The sequence below is a fragment of the Falco biarmicus genome, chromosome 14, assembly GCF_023638135.1.
Source record: "Falco biarmicus isolate bFalBia1 chromosome 14, bFalBia1.pri, whole genome shotgun sequence".
NCBI classification, from domain to species: Eukaryota; Metazoa; Chordata; class Aves; order Falconiformes; family Falconidae; genus Falco; species Falco biarmicus.
In genome coordinates this window covers 7,189,577-7,208,284 of record NC_079301.1, presented here as the reverse complement: position 1 = coordinate 7,208,284, position 18,708 = coordinate 7,189,577, and the positions used below count along the sequence as shown (strand labels likewise).

The 18,708-nt window shown below is 43.5% G+C and overlaps 2 long non-coding RNA genes across 7 annotated transcripts in view; both read right to left on the bottom strand.

Moving 5' to 3' along the window:
* The window catches only part of LOC130158938 (uncharacterized), a 31,080-nt gene extending 26,859 nt beyond the window's left edge, over positions 1-4,221 (bottom strand). For 4 of the 5 annotated variants that reach the window (XR_008825547.1, XR_008825551.1, XR_008825550.1 and 1 more), the window contains exon 1: positions 27-4,221. This is a non-coding gene — a long non-coding RNA (uncharacterized LOC130158938). The remainder of the gene's footprint in view (positions 1-26) is intronic. The other variant, XR_008825549.1, reaches the window with a different exon arrangement.
* Positions 4,222-4,300: 79 nt separating this feature from the next.
* The window catches only part of LOC130159034 (uncharacterized), a 441,764-nt gene continuing 427,356 nt past the window's right edge, over positions 4,301-18,708 (bottom strand). Inside the window, exons 6-8 of one of the 2 annotated variants that reach the window (XR_008825593.1) lie at positions 8,123-8,616; positions 6,711-6,789; positions 4,301-5,680 (exon numbers count right to left, since the gene is read on the bottom strand). This is a non-coding gene — a long non-coding RNA (uncharacterized LOC130159034). Of the gene's footprint in view, positions 6,790-8,122; positions 8,617-18,708 lie in introns of both variants that reach the window. The other variant, XR_008825592.1, reaches the window with a different exon arrangement.

The window sequence follows — 18,708 nt, the reverse complement described above, 5'->3', positions numbered from 1 at the left end:
TCTAGTATTGCTCCTAAATATTTTACCTCTTGTTGCACTAATTGAACCTTTTGTCTGTTGACTTTCAATCCTTCCTCCTGGACTGCAGCCAAAACTTCCTGTCTGCTGACACGCTTGTTCTTCAGAATTCAGGTGTGATCCACATATGATGTTACATGCTTCCAGAACCTGCAGGCTAATTTCTTCCACGTTTGGGTGATGTGTATGTGACAAATCACAGGAGCTTGTGAAATCCTTGAAGAACTCATGTGAAACAATTTTGTTTCTCCTGAAATGTAACAACAAACTTTTACCAACATTTCTCTGATAAAGGGCTGAAGTAAAATGCATTTGCTAGATCTATGACTGAAAACCACTTAGCTCCTTGTACTATTGCAGCCGTAATTTCTGGCATTTTAACAAGAAGAGGTGATGTTTGTGGAGTTTCAGCATTTAATGCTCTGAAATCCACAGTCAGATGCATCTTTCTATCTCCCTTTAATACCAGCCATACAGGGGAATTACACACACTGGGTCATTGCACTGGCACTCCTTGATCCACCAGGCTTTCTGAGCTTCGCTTGGGTACTTACATCGTTTCTGCAGTCTTGGATCAAGCCCTGTTATTAAAGCAAAGGCATTAATCTTTCCATACTCCAACTTATCTCAAGCTTATACTTGCAGAAAGGTAACTCACCCTCATCCTGAGGTCTTCTGAGTATTTCAGGAGCCTTTACAGGAGTACTTAATTTTGTAGGTAAGACAATTATCAGTCCCTTCTATTTCTGTATTATCCTTCCACAGTTAGCAAGATCTAAAATAACCTATTTTGTTTAAGGACCGGCTGCTGTAAAGCCCATTTTTTATCCTGCACATGAAGCTGAATACAAGAAAACCCAACTGCACTCTCCGGTTTGCACCAGGGTGTAGGAGCAGAGCTGAAATGCTTTTTGCACCACAGGTGACCACTGTACACTTTTGTCTGTACGGTGTACCTTGCAGGTACCCACATTCTTGCAAACTAGGAATTTCAATAGTCACTGAGGCACCAGAATCTAATAACAATTTGGGCTCTCAGTATCTTGGTTTTAATTACTATTGTACAGTTCTGCCAATTTATGCATTAAGACACTAATGGGTTTTATATTCCACCTAGCCAGATCTTTTCCCAGGCTCTCTAGTGCCTTCCAAACCCTGTTTCACATCGAATTCAAATGCCATTTCCAAGACTTATCCAGTCCAGACAAAGCACCCCCTACCTTCCCGCAGGCAGAGTGCCGCACACCGCGGGACTGTAAAGTTCCCTCTCATCCTCCAGAGCTTTGGCCTTGTTTGTCCTCAGGACCCTGATTTGAGAAAGTGATTATTACTGGTACCAATTGCTTTGACTAGGTTTGTTTCTAGCTCCTTTTCTTTCCAGAGTATCCTTCCATCCCTCCCGGCATGCACCCCTGCCTCTCATTTCTGTTAGCTGAAATCCCAGGTCCTGCAGTCATGCCTAACCTCTAGCGTAGCATGCTGTTCTGAATACTGGTTCACTATCAATAGGACCTCGGTGTCCCCCAGCAGCAATGCAGGAACTATCCCAGGAGTAACTTTCTAGCAATACATGACTCCAGTCCCTCATCTGATTGTTTCTTTTTCTTCCAGATTAGATTCCAAACCAGTTAAAAATCTTGACGCTCATCAGAACCACCATAGCCTATTCGCCCTTCCCACTGCAGGCTCGTGGAGCTCAGTGTCATGTGGAGTCCAGTCAGTGGGCATTCAGCCAGCTTTACCTCCAGGATTCTCATTAGAATTGGTCTAACTGGGCTGCTCACCTGAAGCCCCAATCCACTCCACACAAATATCCCTATTTAAAGTCCCAGTTCCATAGTGAAAACTCACCCTTGAGTGGTAACCAGCACCATTTAACAGTGAGTCTTCCAATGGTCTCTTTCTCATGCTGGTCTCTGTCTCCCTGAATTGGCAATATTCTTTACCATGATGGGATCCTCCTTGCCTGTGTGCTCGTAGCTCATTATGCAAAGGAGCACAAATTTCCAGGGTACGGCCTGGGTGAAATGTCTCCATCCCAGTCATCAGGGTCACTGCTCCTTCTCCAGTTTGTACTGCAGTCAATATATCCAGCTTAGCTGACAACTTCTGTTTATTTTTCTTACTTACTTGCTTACTGGAGTCTCAGAATTCAAGTGTTCTTCTTCACCCTATGTGGCAATGATTTGATTTCTATTCCTGCTCCACTCAGACTCTCACAGCCTCACTCTCATGGACGTGACTGCTGGGTTACCGCCAATCTGCCACAAGTAAAATGCAGTCTGATGATGCATCCAGACACCCCCTTCCCCATCAATGCAGAGCAGAATAAAACCAACTTGGCTAACATCTCCTTTACTAAACAAAATTGGAGGAACTGCTAGTGCTGCCCTGGTGCCAGGCAATTTTAAGGCATTTACATGTGCATTAACATACCCAAATGCCAAAGCCAAGGGAAGATCAAGCCTGACAGTGGTGAAGTCTTGTTCAGATCCCTGGGTGGTAGGTGGCATCATCTGGCTACTGGTGAGGACTATGGTGCCTGTACACCATTACATCCTCAGGTTTTTCCTTATATAGGCTAGTTTCAAAGGAAAACACTCCTGATCTGCCAGTCCAAACCGCTTTTTTATAGGGTTAGCTTTGCAAACACAGCAGTAGGTATGTGACTTTATTATGTACAACTAAAGGATCATTCTGTGAAACAGACCCTAGTTTCCAACAATTTTCCAGCCTCCTTGCTTCAGATTTACCAAGTTACTTTGGGCTAGCCAGATACCCACTGTGTGGCTAAGGTATTCATGGTAAGTTGTGCTGTAACCAGAGTAATTCTCTGTATCGTGACCCGTCTCATGAATGATCTCCTCACCTGGCCTCTGTAACCCTTCCTCGCTCATCCAGGCTTCACAGCTCCTTCAAAAACTTGCTGCTGAACATGAGAAGCATGCAGAAAATAGGTCTTTCTGCCTTTCCATGGCACAGCCCAAGGACCACATTGACCTTCCTTGTCTGTCAGACAGGGTCTGATGGCTAAAGGACCACGCAGAGGAGCAGCTGCCTGCAAGCGCTTGCCTGCCCCAAGGTGGTCCTCTTGCTGTTTGGGGGTCCCTGGTGGCACTAGTTCCTCTGTAAGTCTGCACATGAAAGTTGTGATCTGCCATGCTCCACTGTGGCAACAACACTGCTTGTACAGTGAAGGGCCCTGTGATTTGTGGTGCTATAAAAGCTGAAAAACTCTATCATTGCCTTTTATATATAATTGAAAACACAATAATTGACTGCAGTGTCAACAAAAGAAAGCAGGCAGCACCCTTGGAAATACACACGCATGTCTGCATGCACATGCGCACACACAACCTCCTACTGCCAGCCAGGCAGTGCTGCGTGACTTGTCTTAATAGAAGGCTTAAAATGAATCAGAATTATTTCCAGATTAGAGGAAAAAATATCCTGTGAAGATGTTTGAGTCTAAGCACAAAGAACACAAAGAGAGCAGTCTCTTTGCCAGTCAGCGCAGCATTTTCTTTTCTCTGGTCCTTTGCTCTCTGCCCTCCTTCTCCTACAACCTGGCTTAACCTTTTTTTTCTGCCTGATGCAGGTGAACATGCGACACTGTAAAGCTGCTGCACCCACACTGGTCTATCTATGAGCACGTCATGCATCTCCCAGGTTTTCCCTTTTCATTTTCTTGACAAAGGTCTCAGCCAGGCTCCCCAAACCAATGTGGTTCCTTTCTGAACTCAGTTTCAGCAACTTAACACATCCATCTACAACGACAGTATCCAAGACCATAAACCCTGTTCCTCCTGGTATCGCCTGACCAGGCTCTAACCCTACGGAGCCTTTGGCCATGTCGTCTGGCAGAGTTTGTATGTAGCAGGGCATCAGGAATACACGGGACTGCTGTCTGTATCCTTGCCAGCTCAAGGGTCCCAAATGCATCACAATGTCTGGTGGAGCTGGTGATCACACCTCTGTTTGATGCTCTGGATGCTGGAATTTCAGGGCAATATGACAAGGTTTTCTCTTCTCCAGTGGTAGAGCAGCCACTGCAGGCAATTCACTAATTTCAGTGTCGAAGCATATGGGGATCTTGCACAATTTCCTTGATGCTTTCACTGGGGCACAAAGCCTGGAAGACATGCTGCATACGAGTAACAGGGCATTGAAGGAGATGGGAAGGATGAGGAAAGAGGGACAAAGGGTGGAAGAAAAACAAAACCCCCTCCCCAAATCCCACCAACACCCCCCCCCCCCCCCTTCAGCTATTTACATATAGAAGAATTTTTCATTTTTGACTGCTCTAGTGTGCCATTTTGTTTACCTCAGGTGCTTTTAGGGCAAATTATAGAAACAGGCCAGCTTACTTCGCTCTTTTTTAGACAGTTTCACTTTCAGCTTCTTCTACACAAACAACATGCTACGATTTGGGGGTTGCAAAGGCTGCAGGGAAATATCGATTTCCTCACAATAACACTAAAACAGTTCGACCCAACATTTTCTGAAGGTTTTTACAAAACATACATTTTGAGGGACAAGTTTGACTTGACAGACTTCTTTTTAAGAAAGCTGCCTTTCTTGCAGCCGCAGTAGAGCTGTTATTTACTTGTTTTTATTACAGAAAGAGAATTGTTGATGCTAGAAATTTCTTTTACTCAGGTAAATAGCTCTAAAGTTTCAGATTATCTGGTTATGTGAAAAACTGCACTGTAACTCACAATTTTTTTTAAATTATTCAGCTATTTAAAAAAAATCTTAATTATAGTAGAGAATAATTAATTCCTTCTGATACTTACAACTCAGACACTCCCTTGTATGCCTCAGGGGTCCAGGAGTCTTAGGCGAATGCAACAATGGGAATTGCATCTTTGAAAAGCCAGCTTTCTCTAAGGCTTTTCTTACCTTGGCAATAGTTCTGTATACGAGAATAGGGACTGATGGCCAATAGCTTAGCTGGGAATTCCTGAGCCATCAGATCTCAATACAGAAGGTCACATGGCACCTCTACTATCAAAAGCATTCCAAAAAAAGACACCAAAGTACACGAACTGCGATACTACTAGTGCACTACGCAAACTGCAGCTCATCTCATCGTGCTATCACAGCCCCAGTCACAGCCCCCTGTAGGGTACCACTGGACTAGGAACTCCAGAGCCAGTCTTTCTTCAAACCCCTCTGTCCCCTGGTCTCATCACAGACTTCTAGTCTATTCCTGCCTTGTGAAACTGCTCTGTGTCATCCGGCCAACTGACACTCCAGGAGCAGTGCTGCTCCTCTGCCTCACATTGCCAGCTTTAATGTACCTTCTGCCAGAGCTGCACTCATGGGGGCACTGGGGATCACAGCTAACCCCTGCAGAGATGAGTAGCTGAGATGGACATGCAAGGTCAGGAGATGCCAAGATGGGAAGGAGGCTTATGCCTCCAGTCAGAATCACTGCAGTGACTTTTTCGCTCATTTTATGCCACTTGCCTCAGCTACAGAGCCCTAATCAGTTTAATTCAAGGAAACAGATCTCAGCTTCTGTCCTCCCCATCTCATTTAGCCCAGTGAGCTGGGTGACGATTGCTGTTGCCAGCTGCTCCAACATTCTGGGGACTGAGTTGCTCCTCTTAACCAGGAAAACGGTCCAACTATGAAGGACATGGGCTTTATTTGTATCCTAGTCCCTCACATCGAGAAGCATATGAAGTGTCAGTCTCGGGGGGGAGGACGGGACGCTAACAGACACCCTAAAGACAGCTGAGCAATATTGAGTATACTCAGATTTTACAAACCTTGAGAGTAAGGGGTGGGAGAAAGCAGTGCAGGGCCTCTGGATCTGCCAAGAAAGGAGTTATTTCTTGGGATTTTCACATTTTTCCAAAGTTGGCTAACAGGACTAGGTCTGGTGAAGGCCTCCAAATAATTGTTCTGTTTTACTCTAAGATTAATATCAGCTAACATACTTCTCTAGCATTCAATACACCTTCACTCATGGGCTTTCCCTTTCCAGAGCCAAATATCAGTGTAAAGCAGCCACTGGGAAGTGCGGCATGCCCAGGGAAAGCCTGCTGACCTGAAGCCAGCAGATACTGAAGGTTCATGCTACGCTATTTTCTTCCAAAAAACATTTAAAAAAGATAGATTTCTGAAAGCTTTTGAGGCTGTCACGTACAGCATCTTAGCCTTTGTGATGCTTTATCAGCACCTCTATCTTTCCATGTTTCTTACAGCACATCACGTAACAGCATCCTTTCCCACTCCTTCACCCTCTTGGAAGCTTCTGGAGGTTGAGGCAGGACAATAACGCAATACACAGCCATGCATACCAGTGGGCAATCAGCAGAACTGGTAGTGAATATAACTCATAAAGAATGACGTGTTTGCCCCATTTCTGCTCCTGGTGGAACACTAATTCCCAGTGAAAGCAATTGTGGCATCTTATTTCTGGCTTATGGCTCTAAATCTCCTCTCCACCCATTCATGTGTCATAGATAAGAGCTGCATTTACATCGCGTCAGTCACACCCTGCTGCACAAGAAGGTGAAGCCACTTTAAGCAGGTTAGTTAGTAATGCAAGACCCTTTCCCAGAACAGCAAACTTCTTTCTGACATCTTTGATGGCAAAATAGGAAAAGGAAAATTCAATTACATTTCAAACCCTAATAAAATTCACTTATCTTTCCCCTTCTTCCATTTTGAAAATATACCTGCATTTGCCACTTTTACTGGATCTTCTCCCTTTTAAAATTCAGTAAACCTTGCGTGCATCCTCACTCATCTCCTTCTCTGTGAAGAATTAGAAAGAAATAATAAGCTGGGATATTTGAATAAAATCCTTTTTATTTCATGGCCTGATTTTACTTCCATAAACTCTGCATTTATAGCAACCTCATAAATTACGAATGTACGTAGAAAATAAATACTCCTTGTTTCTCCTACTGAGGCTGCAGACTTAGCAAACAGATCTCTCAAAATCACAGGAAAAGGAAAGGGTATTTTCTTTTCGACTCATTCAACTGGAAATACAATTTTGAGAAAAGCAAAGCAGTGTTTCCCTTTCACTGTTTCCATTTCATTTGGGCTGATAAATGCCTCTGGGACATAGCGTTTCTGGTTTCACCTCTTCCCAGTCATCTGTCTTTTTCCTTCCCTTTCTTTCTCCCTCTCTGCCTCTTCCCCTCTTTTTCAATTGGCCTAAAAATAAGTGACACCTGGCAGCTGCAGAGTGTTGGCTGTCGCAGGGATTGTTGGTATATGACCTTCTGTCCATAGTAGAAGAGGACTGGTTTCCTTTAGACAGGTATTGAGCAAGCTGAGGAGTGGTTTGACTATCTTCACTGATGACATTGACCAAAGGATGTTCCAGAGATGTCAGAGGCTTGTGGTTAGGTAGCCAGCCAGATGTGAACGATGGGACTTTTATTACAAACAGTCCCATCCAATAAAAGCATGTTAAGACTTTGAAAGAAAAGAAAGCCACTGTGAATTCATGTCCTTCTTTGTGCTTCTGCTGGCAGGAAGGCACTGAATTAGTGTGAAAATTGAGCAAAAATTAATCTTTGCCTCATAATCCATTATTTAAAAAGGAACACTCACTCACTATAATTTTCAAGTCACTGCTACAGCAAAGTCATTCTGAAATCTGTAAGTTTGCCATAGGGGAAAAATAGCAACACAAGACTAGGTCTTGAGATTTGCCAGAGTGCCAGACTCTTAATCTGCTTACCGCATGTACCATTTGCAATTTTGTGTTGCAGTTAGAGCCTCCCCAAGGTCACCCCAAACATCTCAAAGCTCTTAACCATCTGTCTCAGATTCCTGAAAATTAACATGGAGATGGAGAGAGAAAGACTGCCTCATTAGGGTCACTCTCATTTACCAGGAAAAGCCACACCTGTGCCAGCTACACCAGGAGCAGAGCCCTGGGCAGGCATAGCACCAAACCAAAGGCTTTCGGTCCTCACAGCTAAGCCCATGGCCACCCCATCCCCCTGCCACCAAAGTGCCTGGCCGCACACTCCCTGCTGGCACCTGCAAGGAAATGACGGGCAGGCTGGGATCGCTGGCACCAGTACCACCAGTGCTCACCTCTGCTGGCACGAGCATCACCAGTGCTCACCTCTGCTGGCTCCAGATCCTGCTGCAGGTAGAGATGTGGGGCTCAGGACCTCTTCATGCCTGCCATAGCTTGAGTGGTCATCGTGTAGGGGGGGCTCAGGCTTTGTTTCATCAGGGGTTCCCTTCAGCACAGCTGTCACTTTAAGCAGAGTTGTGTAAGAGAGAAACTACACAGCTGTGCTTCATTTGTCATACGACTGCCCGCTGTCCTCCAGCTTTCCATGCGATTTTGGAGAGCAGGAATAAAGTTGAGAGGATAAATCAACTGGAGAAACAGTCTTGTGGCAATGGGAACCAATCCTGGATCTTTAGGAAGGCTTGAACCAGGTCACTGAATCTCTCTGCATCTATTTCCCTTCATGAAACACGGTTGTAAAACATATTCCTTCCTTATGCATGTAGATTGTGGTGCTGTTTGGTCTCCTGCTAGCTGCCTCGCAACCTGGGATGCCAGTCTCTGCTGGGGTCCATAAGATTTAACGTAATATAACAAAGCTACGAAGAATGAAATACATACATTACCGAGCGTGACACACATACACGCAAATCTGGCTCCTGCTATGACACAAGAAAGGACTAACAGGGAAATTGGTATTTGGTTTCTGCTTTTAGGGAAAAGAAAAGGAAACAAACAAACAATTATGGTAGACTATAAAACAGCAATAAAAAGAATGGAGATTAAACTGCAGCATGCAGTTTAAAAGAAATAAATAGCAAAACTCATCTAAATTTGTTTCCATTGGGTCTGAACTATAATTCTGGGACAAAAAAGCCTTCCCCCCCCCCCAGAAAAAAAAAAAAGCCAAACTTCTTTAAAAAGAGGATATTATGGAAGGAAATGACTGATGAATACTTTGAGAATGTGTTAACTTTTAAACAGCTTGAATATTCAAATCAGAATAAAAATATTCCTTCAATTAAAAATTATTAAAATTAGCTCAAAGTATTTTTTGGTGTGTTCACTGCAAGAATTTAATAGGATCTAGTACTCAGCAAAGCTTTGAAGCAAAAATAACGTCTCAGGAGCTCATTACGCATTAAATCCTATCAAAAAGCAGGATCCCACTATGAAATTAACACAATTTGCAAATCATTATTGCAGGCTACTCCTTCCTTTGCTCTTTTTGCCTCTTTTAACTTGAATCTGCGATGCTGTCAAATCCACCACCACCAAGAAACACGCACAGAAAAATGGGCATTGTATCTTGAAACATCCTGAGCTGTGAACGGCACGGTACAGTAGTCACACAGAACGATATACACAGGAGAAGCTGTCAGGAAAGCCAAGAAGTAGAAAGTGTAGAAGCGAACCAAGGGATGTGGCTCAAAATCTTGTTTGGGAACTTTTTGTACAGTAGGAAATGTTGAACCTTGTGCTTTCCCAGGCTTCTGTAAATGTAGCGTTGTAGTTTTTGGGTTTCAGCCTTAGTTTTAACACGGCTGAATTAATTGGTTATTTTACAGGACATGTTCACTCACAAGTATTCATGAAATATGAATCAGTGGACAAAGTCTCCTTTTAATGAAATACTGGTTCTTGTTTCCTCTTGTCTGAATCAGAGGAAGAGAAAAAAAGAACAATCAATACGGCCTGAAACAGCTATAGCTCATTAAAATTCTAGGCTGTCAATACCATATACGTCTATCACTTCAGAGGCTACCGAAGTGTTGGGGGTAATGGCACTTTACTACTGTATTTGTAAAATACTTGTGGTGTCTGCTAAAACTTAGCAGGTGTTGGCTGCCTTCAGTGTTTCTGGGGGCCAAAAGGAGGTGACAATTAAGGGAGAGTCATCAGTCTCCTTAACTGTCCTCGGCTAATGTGAAAACCAATGTAGTTGAGTTAGGGATTCGTCTCCATAGAGCCCAGCTGTTATTTTTAATGCAGTATGTGGAATATTAAACTGTTTATCTTGTTATTGAAGCCATAAGAAGGCTCTTTCATGTCATCATTTCTATTTTATTTTGTTTAGAGTCCTTCATTAACTTTTCATATGAAAGATCTGTAATTTACATCTTCAAAGAACTTTCAAAATGTAAGTTTTAGGGACGACAAGTGCTGTATGTGTGCAGTTCTACTCTGATGGCAAAGTCAAATCGCAAAAATACCATCAAGAATGTTTCTTCCTTTTCTTTTTTATTTATAAGTAAAACACGGGGGATTTCTCTGGGGAAAAAAGAAATAGTCTGACTGGATACTAATCAGGACAAACAGAAGGCTAAACCAGTGCTGCCTCTGAAAGGCTAGGGAAGGCTTTATGATCTATGGTCTAGGGCGAAAAGCCCTAAATTAATATGAGGTAGCTTAAGACCAGGCATGTTCTGCACTTAAGTATTGGTTTTGCTTTGCAGTCCTAATTCTGAGCAGTCAAAAACCCAAACCAACCCCCTCAAACCTGCAGGAGGTTTTGTTCCTCCCTGTTAGGTCAGGGAACATGGCCTGATTTTTGGACACCTGGGAGCAGAGGAAAACTCTGGCCAGTGCTGTTAAGCTTTATTTCTCTGCTACTGTTCAGTCCTGATAAGAAGTGCAGCTTGGAAGACCATTTCACTGGGACATTTCATCAGCAACCACAGCAGGGTTCAGAAGCTGTACACAAAATCCTTGCCCCACAGAGATCAGCACCAACATCCCGAACATCCAACAAGCTTTATATTACTACATCTAAGGGCGATAACCCCTCTCAGGTCAAGTCCCTTATTATAAATCAGTCGATCAATCCCCAAGATTGCTAAAGCATTCAGTTTCACATTGTGATGGTAAAGCAATTAAAAGCTCGGCCCTAAACAAATTAGATTTTGTATGTTTGGTTTTACAAACACCCAGAAAGGGGTCAGATCTTTTATCACTGTTGTCAAGGGGGAGGGAGGGAATCCATCAAGTCACACAGAACTAATTTACACCACTTAGTGAAAAAAATTGGAGCTATAAATGGTAATCCAAGTAGAAAGGTTTCTTTCAGTACAGAAACGTACCAGTCTCTGTAGAAGCCAAACAGGTCGTGAGTTGGTACCAGCTGAGGAAGCAAAGGAATGGGGGACACACTAGAGAAAAGTGACCTGTAGCAATGAGTAGAAAAACGATTGAATCGGGAGTTGTCTGGCCATGTTTGTATATGTGATCTCTTATCTCAACGTGGTATTTCATTGCCATGCCCTAGAGCTACACCACCATGACTGCAGCTCTGGGGATTGCCTTACTGCACTGCACTGCACCGTGGAGGCAGATGTGCTCATCCGTGCTCCCCTGGCATCTCCCTTGGGTGATCATGCTCTCATGGCACTCAGTTCCCTTATTCCTCTGTTTAATCCCATCCTGCTGTCTCTTTTGCCTGTTGGGTGCTGAGATAACAGCAGCATCACACTGAGGTGGAGCGGTGCTGATAGGGAAGCCAGGCCTGGGTAAGTCTGACAAGACCTGGAGACTGCCTTCAACCCTGGGTGATGCTAATATGTGTCTGGGTTACATTTCTCCTTAAATTCTTCCAGAAAGTCCACCCAGGCTTAAGAGTGCAAACTGCTCAGAGTAGGGACTATCATTCACTGTGCTTTTACTCATCAAGGCACATGCCTAATGCCTTATCTTTAATGAAAGTCTCCGCATGTTCCTGTACTATAAATAATAATTTAAATATTGTATGTCTGAGCTCCAGTGGCTGAGGTTGAAGTGATCATTTTGGAAAGATGGAACAGCTCTCATCTAAAAATATGTATCTGAAAAACTATTCTGGAAGAAGCGAGACTTATAAATTGATAAATGGGTTGAAGCTGGGATGGAGACTGCGATGAGAGGAAAAATTCAGCTCTCAGAAGAAAGGAAATTAAAGAAAAGCAAGAACTGTTCCAAGACTTTTATTGTTTAAAATTAAAGATTTGAGGCGTAGCAATATAACAACTGGGAAACTGGCATTCTGAAAATGCTGACCTAGATGAGGAGTTTTTGAATCCAAGAAAACATCATTAAGGAGACTTTCCACTTAGCAAAAATAAGCAGGAAAAATGGAAATGTTTTTTATGGAAATGTAACTTTGTAGAAGATTAGAGAAGCATGACAGAAACCCAGAATGAGGATTCAGAGAAAGCATATCTCAGCCAACTAAGTAGCTTTGATCCTAATTGATAGGAAGCACAGATACAATTACTCTCTTTCCAGTTCCCTCCATACGAGCAGCACGGTCAGACACTAACTAACCTGCGCAGTGTAGGGTCCGTCCTTCCACTGGCTCACGGGCTTTACACTGCTGTGCACAGACTGCTGCCACGGGTGGCACGCCACTGCAAGAACAGTTCCGTGATGGGCTTTGGGATTGTACAAAATTATATACTTTTCATACATAAACAGTATTTTCTACCTTTAAAACTATTGTTTTTCAATGGAAAATTGTAGTATTTCACATCTTTTTCTGAGACTAAATATCATTGAATAAGAATACCCCTGACATATTTCCTTTAATAATCCAGCAAAATTCTAGCACTTTCCCCCCCACATTTTATGGAAAGAGCAGAAAACTTTTCTCGTTTCCGTTTGAATTTTAACACTTCATTGATACAAAGACATGTACTTTTAAGCATGACCTACCAAAGGTCTTCAAATTTTCTACCACATGGACCAAATTAATTGCTTTATTAATCACAGAATGACAGAACAGTTGATGTTGGGAGGGACCTCTGGAGGTCACCTAGTCCCCCCCTGCTAAAGCAGGGTCACCTGGGGCAGGCTGCACAGAGTCACGTCCAGGCGGGTGTGAATGTCCCCAGAGAAGGAGACTGCACAGCCTCTCTGGGCAGCCTCTCCCGGGGCTCTGCCACCCTCACGGTAAGGAAGTTCTTCCTCATCTTCAGAAGGAACTTCTTGTGCTGCAGTTTGTGTCCCTTGCCCCTTGTCCTGTTATTATTAGCCAGCTCTCTTGGACCCCACTACATTACAGAGTCCTAACCCATGGGACGATTATAATAAAACCAGTTTTACTTCCTACTTATGAAAACCTATTTCTCTGAGAGACTCTAAAATAGAAATGGGAAGGTTGTGAGGTGCATGGACCCAGCAATACTGGCACTCTGGGTGGTGGAACGGGGGGCAGGGAGGATGCAGAGCGGTTCAGAAGTAAAGATGACAAGAATACGCTATAGGCCACAGCAGAACATGGAGCAGAACCCGCTTCTGTGGTCATAATGAATGGACAACTTTTGTTTTCAGGAGCAAAAAAATTCTGCCACAATCTTACTTGAAGCCAATTACATAGATGTAGGAGATATTCATGGTGTGGGGAGCTTTATGGCATGGATTAATTTGAAACCCACAGAAACCAGTGAGAAGCTGTAGGACTGCAGTAGGTTTTGCTTTAGCCATAAAAACTTAAAGCTCCCACCAAAATGCTGAAGAAACATAGAATGTCATTGGGGTGGCGAGCAAAAACTATGGAAGACCATTTTAGTGACTCAGAAATCCCACACTAAAAAGTGAAGAGAAAGAAAGAGTGAGCACATGATGGAGATCTTGAACAGTTTAAGCTGAACTAGGGAGACAGAAACATAATTGCTGCATTGGCATGAAGATATAGAGGGCTGGGCACTCGTGGGAAGGGTTAAAAGTCCACATTTACCCTGGATTGCGGTTCAAGGCAGGAAACTTTTATGCTGACAGAATACAGGCTGGAGAGGGAAAAGGCGACAAATTGATAGGAAAGAATCAAGCTAGTGAAAGTGAATAATAGAGGAGCAGACAGTAATTGTTGAAGGAGATTTGATAAACTGTTTCAGAGCAAGACAAAGAGCAGAGAGTCAAATATTGTGCTGCCACAAAAGCCAGAAGTCAGAAAAAAAGAGTAAAAGCAATGCTTTTTTTTCCCCTCTCAGAAAACACCTAACAAGGGGCCAAGTGAGAGAAGAATCAATAAGGCTGATTTAAGGTATGTTAGAAATGAATTTTTAAAATAATAAAATTATTCTGCTCAATTTAATTGGTGAATCAGCAAGATCTATCATATAATATTTGAGACCAGGGTGGAGGATTATGAAATGAAGCACAGGGAAGAGCAGGGCTCCCATAGGAGCCCTTTGTAAAAAGAAGGGCTGAGAAAGGAAAGATTGGGAAGGTTCAGGCAAGAACGTTTTAGCATGCTTTATAAACATGACTAAGAAGTCAGTCTTGAGGAGATCACAAAATAGTGAAGAAAGGGGGTATGATAAACCAAGCTAAAGGGGCCCAGACTGGACAAGAAAAGATACCTCTGTTATCCGGATGCCACGGCAGAAGGAACCAAGGAGGGGCTGGTTTTCCAGATGCCATGGCTTCCAGACACCATTGACTTCCAGAGACCATCCCTGGCTGACAGATGCCACTACAAACAGGGCAGCAGGGATGGAATGGCAGAAGGGTGTACAACACTATCTTCTTGCCATGGGGCTGGTAACTGAGCAAACAACAAGGACTTGGACAGTCTAGGTTCTGAAGGATGCAGTGAGTAACAGCACCGATTTTTTTAAACTAAAAAGCTAAAATGTTGTTTGATCTATTGTTTGTGCCCCTTCTGCATGCTCTTCTGAGAAAGAACATGAAGCAAAGAGCTGGCTCTGCAGTCTCAGAGGTCTGGGCCCACAGTGCACACACACACACGTATTCCCATCACCAGCGCTTAGGTGTTCATGCTTCAAGAGAACAGAAGGCTTGCCGTTACGCACAACTGCAGGTTCAGTTTGCATTTACACTTCACCAGTCGCTGGGCTGTAGTCTAGAACTGTAGCTGCCCTGCAGGTCCAGACATCATGCTGGTCGGCTGGCACTGAACAGGGACTGCTGAGGCTCCCTTTGAAAGACCACTGCTGGCCTTCCCAAGCACGCTGAACTCCCTGTGTCCACAGATTAGACAAGATCTTAGAGCTGGAACAAGGTCAAATGTAAAATACTGCAGCTGGCCCTTTCCCAGAGAAAGCTGAATCTCTTTAAGGCTGGATTTAAAGCTAGGCATGGCTGTCCTGCTTCCTTGCCCATCCCAAATGCTTTACCACTGGAATGCCCTGGATAATCCCGCATGTTGACAAAGGTAGAGCAACACGAGCAAGGAAGACAGGATTAAGAAAGAGATGTTTTCTCCTTTAGAGTACAGATCACCTTTAAAAGTAGAAAATCAACTGCAAAAAGAATCTCAGAAAGTTAATGAAGCAGCACACTGGGAGAGTGCATGCAGGAGCCTCCCACCTCCCAGCACATGTGAAACACAAGCAAGTGTAAAAGCAATCACAGATTAAAGTTCGTCTCTTCTCAGTTTGACTGGCCTAAGGGAGACAATAGCAGAATTAAAAAGAATAATAATAACAATCAGCCGATGGGAGTGATTTTTAATAAAAAGTCAGCTCAGGAGGAAGTTCTGGCCTGTGCTTGTCTGTGTGGAGGCTCCCAGGAGGGCAGCCGCAATCAAAAGGAGCTGTGGTAGGGACACCGAGAGTACAACATCAGGGCTGCAAGCGTCGAGGGCACGTGGGTAGGGGGAAGGTACGGTCTCAGCCACAAATGCACTGTGTGGGAGGAAAGGCACAGACTGCTGATTTCAATGGGATAACACTTCAAGTGTGTGAGGGGGCTGATAAAAGCGCTGACAGTGTACAGACGCTAATGAAGGCATGAACTGTGTGGTAGGGCTTTTTTTACGGACTGCTTAATGAACTCTACTTTTAGATACATCAAGTAAAATATGTAAAATATTCACTACAGGGGTGAATCTCTGAGAGACCCGGAATAGACACCACTGGGAAAACACAACTGCAACTGAGCCTGCAAAACTGCACAAAAGAGCCATCAGACATCCTGCAGTTGCCTTTCTGGGCTGTGGCAGGCTTACGTGGCAGAAGAGGAACACCAACTCGACACCAGTGCTATATATGCCACAGTGGGGGAATCGGATCACTTCTGTGCCTCATTTTGCCAGTCTAATAATGGATCTAATCATATTTACCCACCTTACAATAGTGTAGTGAAACTTAATGGGGTGCTTTGAATTCTTGGACAATATGACCTATAGAATTACAAAATTGTAACAGAGTCCTTCTCAAAGATCCTACGGTGTTTTATCTTAGTGCAACTGCCATGGTAACTCACTGCCCAGAAAACCTTTGATAAAAGTCTCAGTTGTCTGTTGCACATCTGCTTCTAAATCAATGATAACCCTGAGTGGCCGTTACTGTGATCAGACACACCATTTACGTGATGCTTTTTGATGAATGCCCTAACAGAGCTCCTACCAGATCCCTGTCTGTGGGCATTTCAGAACAGCAAATAGATTTACATCCCCCAAACACAACTGATGAATTAGTGTGACACCAGGGCTGATGGGCAAAGGAAACTTAAGTGACACAAATGGACAAGTGCAAAAATGCCCCAACATTAGGTATATTTAGAGACTGCTAATTCTTTTCCCTATGCAAGGAAAAATTTGCCAAGGAGTTGTCACAACAGAACAATATCACAAGCATGCATTCATCTTTCCAGCTGCCGAATACATCGTGGCAAACACTGTCTTGCCTTTTAAACTTTTTGATACTCATTTGTTCAGACTTTCAACCAGTACGTGCTAATATCTCCATGGACCTTAACTTCCTTAAAGGAAAATAACAACAAAATGGTAGAAGCAGAAAAAAGATGAGCCTTTGATTATAACTCCTGCAATTCTGCAAATGTTATCAATTGGTTTATTCTTTATGCCTTACACAAAGATGGCAAAAGTACAAATAAAATGTATTTCAACTTTGTTCTAGAACACGAAGGATAGACTCCAAGTCTGTGAACTGCTTTTTGGAGGGATAGGTTTTTCTATAGTATTAGCCTATAGGTCAGCCCCTTCAAAAGGGGCTGAAAATAGAGAAGATTGCACCACTTCCCTAAAATTCACCAGAAAAAGGGAAGGAGATTAATTATCACAAAGCCGATCCCAGCTCTGGGTAAAGAGTGACCACCAGACAGACAAACTTGTTGCCTTGAGAATTGAGTAGCCTCCATAAGATGAGACACGAGCACAGGGGCAGGGGTTAGGGCAGACTGGGAAGGCAGCCACCTCGACAGTCATAATCTGCTCAATCCTCTTCAATTCAAGTACCCTGTGACAGGAGGGGCAGCAGTATGATAGAAGGAGATGCTTTCCTCATGGTTACATCAACAGGCAAGGAAGGGAGGGCTCTTCACAGAAACTGTTTTCTTACATCAAAGCTGCTGCTACTCTCCACTGAAACACACCTTGAGATAAACTAGCAAAAAGCTCTATTTAAGATAAAGCCAGTAAAGTTTGTTTCAAGTACTCACAGATCTTGAGAAATCTAAAAAGCCACCTTCCCTGGTCTCCAGTGCAGCCAGGTGGGCTAATGTGGAGAAACCTCTGAAGGCACCACATGCAGCACTGTTGCTTAGCACACTGGCTGCAGGAGGGCTTTGTCGTGGTCCTCAGAGTCACGCAGCCTCCATCCCGGGCAGCAGGACTGCTCCTGGAGATCCTGCTTAGCATGAGCAAAGGGTTGCGGCATCTGGGCCTTGGCCTTCAGCAGAGAGGCTGGCATACAGGATTAAAAATCCTGGCTGGCTGAGCTGAGAACACCTGCTACTGTGTCCTGATAAGCTGGGCTACAGAAGGACAATTATAAATGTCTCCAAGACATGTTAGAATACATGTTTTAATTTAATCAGAGAAAACAAAAAAAGCACATTAATCACTGCTCTCTTAACAGCAAAGATGTCCAGATATTTGCCAAGATATCAGTGTTTTTCCCGAACACATCAGGTACAAAAGGACAACAACAACAACAACACATTACAGCCTTACAGGGGTAGGTACAAGGCCAAATTCCACCTCTTGTTCTGCTGAGCAGTTGCCAGCACAGACAGCTGGGGGAAGGGAGAAGCTGGCAAGGCTGCCAGAAAGGCGAGTGATGAAGGTCTCAGAAAAAGACCTTTAGCTTTGTCCATAGCAAAATGACCAAGAGCTTTAACACTCCTTTACACTAATACCTAACCTCAGAGGACCTTTGCAGTAAGTGTTTTCTATCTGATTCTTCTGTACGGTAAAATGAAAATTAACAAGAAAACATTCACAGAAATGACAATTGAACGCTGATGTACCAATCACCGGCCTGATCAAGGAGCTTTCTGATGCATGATGGAATGATCAAGGAGCTCTCTGATGTCAGAGCCGAGATATGTCCTTTCCTTACCATTCACGGGAGAGAAAAAAGCTCTCATCGTAATAACTTAGAATTTTTTTTTAGCATTCTGAGCTCTGCTTTAATCACTAGTTGCACCCTTACAGCACCCACCATTTGTTTTTAATGAGAACCCCTTCAGGCTTATTCTTGATTCTGCTGATGAGCTTTTACAGGGGGAAATGGGTCTGTACCTGCCTATTTGCCTTGAGTAGATGCATTTAAGTGGGAAGTGCAACTGCGTACTTAGTGGAAATGTATCAGTAGGTACTGGTGCCCGGGGACAGCTAGGGTGACGTGTATAAATACCTGAGTATGAAGGATCTTGTCAAGTCTTCAATAAAATAAAGGAGAAACAATAGAGGTCTGAACACCACAGAGGTAATACAGCTGAAGGGCCACCTT